At 36.0% G+C, this 4,128-nt stretch overlaps 1 non-coding gene across 1 annotated transcript; it reads right to left on the bottom strand.

The window, feature by feature from the left end:
• Positions 1-3,017: 3,017 nt before the first annotated feature.
• Positions 3,018-3,124, bottom strand: LOC129296859 (small nucleolar RNA R71). The gene has a single exon (XR_008590021.1). It is a non-coding gene; the product is annotated as a small nucleolar RNA R71 (small nucleolar RNA).
• Between the last annotated feature and the right edge of the window lie 1,004 nt (positions 3,125-4,128).

Below are 4,128 nucleotides of genomic sequence, written 5' to 3'. Positions count from 1 at the left end.
CATCAATTGGGCAATTGAGGTCAACACTCCTTGAGGACAATGGCTGATGGTTTGCACGTGAATTATGATTATTTTGAGGGATTAGATCAGCTAAAATGATGTGGATGACACATGGAAAATTAGGCACACATTGGAATCATCTACAAACCAATAGGAAGTTGCCACCTTGCAAGTGTGACAAGGCTCCCATTTACATTTTAATTTCTTTTTCCTTATTTTAATTAAGCTTCAGCTGATGGGAGACACCAAGGAGCACGCCATTTTAAGTCCCAAATGGGATCCAACACATATCTCATTCATCTTCCACATTCTCTCTCTCTTGTTCATAGTGTTCTTCATTTTCTCTCTTTTGTTCTTCATTTTCCAGCACCCTAACCTCCATTTTCAGCCACCAAACCTCCACAAAACTCATACCATTCTTCTCCTCTCTTCATTTTCGTTCCATCCCTTCCATTTTCACAAGGATTGAAGCTCATTTTCATCATTCAAGAGCTATGGAGTTTGGCCTTCACAAGCAATCACTAGGGTTCTTGAAGATGAAGATTGGCTAAGTTTCTTTGTGGAATCCTAGAGAGATGAAGATGGAGGATGAGTCTTGAGCTTCAAATTGGCTAAGTTCTTTTGTTTCCTATCCTCTTCTCTTTTTACTAGATGGTTAGATTCCTTAATCTAGGGTTTAATCATCTTAGCTTATAAATTCTAATTTGAATTTGATGTTGATGTAAAGAGAGAGGATTGTTTCATTTAATTTCTTCCTTGGACAGCCATGACTGAATTTTGCCACTCTTTGTTTGGCACATAATCTTGTGTTTTTCAATTAGTGAATTTCTTGTGTTAATATTGCATAATCTTGTGGTGTTAATGCTTGTGTTGTTGAGTAGCTTGACATAATCTTGTGGTTGCTCAATTTGTGTGTTTGACCATGGCTGTTGAGAGAGAATTTTGAATGAATCACTTGGCTAATGTCTCCACCAATTGGTTAATTGAAATAGGGACTTTAATCTAAGACCTAGGGAGGTTAGCTAATTAGGTTAATTGGCTTAGGATAATTTTCTTAAGTCATGACAGCTTTAGTCAAGAGGAAAGGGAAGCTAAACTTAGCCTAATCATGAGAAGATAATGAGTCCAAAATCAACTAATCTCTAGGGTTCCATTATTGTAAAAAGGGAAGTTCATTTCACTCACTTTCACTAGCATTTTAATTACTTGCATATTAGGTAATTAGTTTAGATAATTAGCTAGATAACTAAATTCCTACAAACTTTGGTTGATTTATTTCACTAGATAACTTTCAATTAGACTTAAAACCATTCCTTGGGAGATGACCTAGGGTTGGCCCTATATTGCATTAGGGTTAGTTTAGTGTAATTTTGAGGATAAGCGACTAATTTCCTATCAAAATTTTGGCGCCGTTGCCGGGGAATGGTTTAAGTTTAATTTTAAGATTGTTTAGTACTTAATTTACATTTTTAGTGTTCCTGAAAAATCTTTTGAAAAATTATAAAAATTTTTTTTTTGTGTCTTGTTTAGTGTTTTTTGTGTGTTTTGAGTGTTTTTATTCTGTTTTGAAAAAAAAAAAAATTTAGTGCAATTTTCGTTGGTTTGGTGTAGAGCTGAAAATACTCTGTTTCTAGTGTCTCTGTCTGAAATTGAAAAATTAACTGGGAATGAGTCTGAGGGAATTTGAACATGGAATTTATTTCATTGAAAGCTCTATATCCTAGCTTCACTTTAAAATTGGTTTGGTCAATTTTGGACGTGGGAAGTGTCCTGTGGAAATTTTACAATCTAATAAGGTCCAGGGAGCCATTGCAGAGGATTCCCAAAACCCTGTTTCAACTTTGAGTTAGCATATCTTCGTCTTTGTGCGTTCAAATTGATTGATTCCAGTTTCATTTTTCTTATCGCTGTCTTATCTTTGTTTCTTGTGTTTAGGATTTTCTTCAATTTTTCCATTTTCCTATTTGAAAGTTTGTTAGAAGCTCTGAAGGTCTTCTGGACGAAATCCTGTTTCTCCAGACCTGAGGACCAACTTGTGAAAAATTCTGGGAACGATTTGGAAGGATTTTTAATCTGAAAGTTTTATATAATTTTCCTGTATATCTCTTGTGTTTCTCATAAAAGTTTTAGGGGAATTTATCATGTGGATTTGCTGATAGAAATTCACAAGTTCACGGTCTCCAGAGAGCCTACTGTGCGAATTCCAGAATTGCCAAAGCTTCTTGATTGAGCATTTCTAACTCTCTTCCTACTTGTTTGGTGTTATTTTTTTTTTTTCATTTTGTTGCTATTGAGTTTAATAAAAAAAAATAAAAAAAAATTATTTCTCTTGCTTTTGTGTGTTTTGAATTGTTTTATGTTGATTTGCATTTTAGTTTAGTTTGTTCTTTGTTCTTAATTTTTTTGAGCTTGATTAGTGCATGACCCGAAGAAAACATACCTCTTTTGTTGAATTAGATCCAGAAATTGAAAGGACTATTTCTAGATTGAGAAGATCACAACCTATTCTTGATTCTCATTTGGTTTGTAATTCAACAATGGAAGGTATCTTAGGACATGAGCATGTGCATAATGAGGGCCATGGGAATGGGAATGAGAATTTGCATGATGATGGCCATGTTAATAATGAATTTGAAGGCTTGCATAACCCTAGAGAGGAGAGGAGCATTAGGCAATTAACTCAACCTAATTGGCATGATAATCCTTATGGCTTATATGTTCCTCCTACTAATGTTCAATTTGAAATTAAATCCTCTTTGATTAATGCATTGCCTAAATTTCATGGGTTACCAGGAGAGGATTGCCATAGGTTTTTGCATACTTTCCTATTGGTTTGTGATACTATGAAGCCTATGCATGTAAATGTTGATGATGTTCAAGCTAAGGCTTTTGTATTTTCTCTTGAAGGTTTAGCAAAGGAGTGGTATTTCAACTACCCTTCTTATGTGAAAGTGAGCACATGGGCCGAGCTAAGAAGACTCTTCTTAGATAAATTCTTTCCAAATTCCAAGGTCACCAATTTGAGGAAGCAAATCTATGGGGTCCAACAAGGAGAGGATGAGAGTCTCTATGAGTATTGGACTAGATTCCAAGGCCTTTTGGCTAAATGCCCACACCATCAAATTTCTAGTGAGAATTTAGTCCAATATTTCTATGAGGGCTTGATTCCAAGAGACAAAGTTAACATTGATGCCGCTAGTGGTGGATGCTTAATTGACCTTACTTCCTTAAAGGCTTGGGAACTAATTGACAAGATGGCTTCAAGTGGTGCTCAATACTCTACAAGGGAAAAGAGAAATGTGAATATGGTAGGTTCTTCAATTCTTAATGATTCATATGTGGACTTGCTAGCTGCCAAGATTGGGAGAATGTTGGCTCCACAAATATCTCAAGTGAGCAATGTAAGTACTTCTCAAGCACTTGTCCCTTATTCTTGTACTTTTTGTGACTCACCTATGCATGTAGAAAGCAATTGTCCTATTAAGTTTGAACAAGTAAATGCTATCTACAATGGAAAACAATCCTATGGTGGGAGGCAAGGGCAAGGAGCTTATTCTAATACTTACAACCCTTCATGGAGAGACCATCCTAATTTCTCCTATTCAAATCCAAATGTGGCTTTACAAGACAATCAACAAAGAGGATCCTATCAAAACACCTTTGGCCGTGACCCTCCACCTCATTTGTCTCAAGGTAGCTCTTCTCAAAGCTACAATCCAAGTGGTAATTCTCTTGCACCTCTTCTAATTCTTATAGTGATAGGAGGCTTGTTCCAATTGAGAGTTCTTCTAATTCAAACTCTTCTAATGATGTGAATGTGTTACGTAAGCAGTTGATTGAAATGAACTCTTTGTATAAAAACATGTATGATGGCTTAGGGAACAAGGTAGAGAGTATGGGTAACAAGTGTGAGAACATGAACTCTAAAATTGATGCCCTTACTTCTCAAATGAATATGCTTGCTAACCAATTAAGTGCAGCCAATGCTCAAGCCTCTACATTACCATCCAACACCGTTGCTAATCCTAAAGCTAATCTTAATGCTATCACATTGAGGAGTGGCAAGGAGTTGGGAGAAAGAGTACAAGAAGACAAAAGACAAGGGAAGGCCGAGAAGCCCTCTTTAAA

This window comes from Prosopis cineraria, unplaced genomic scaffold, assembly GCF_029017545.1.
Source record: "Prosopis cineraria cultivar Desert tree isolate PC_DT_omini unplaced genomic scaffold, ASM2901754v1 PC1, whole genome shotgun sequence".
NCBI lineage: Eukaryota > Viridiplantae > Streptophyta > Magnoliopsida > Fabales > Fabaceae > Prosopis > Prosopis cineraria.
Note: the sequence above shows the minus strand (reverse complement) of the source record. Positions and strands in the feature narration are given on the sequence as shown.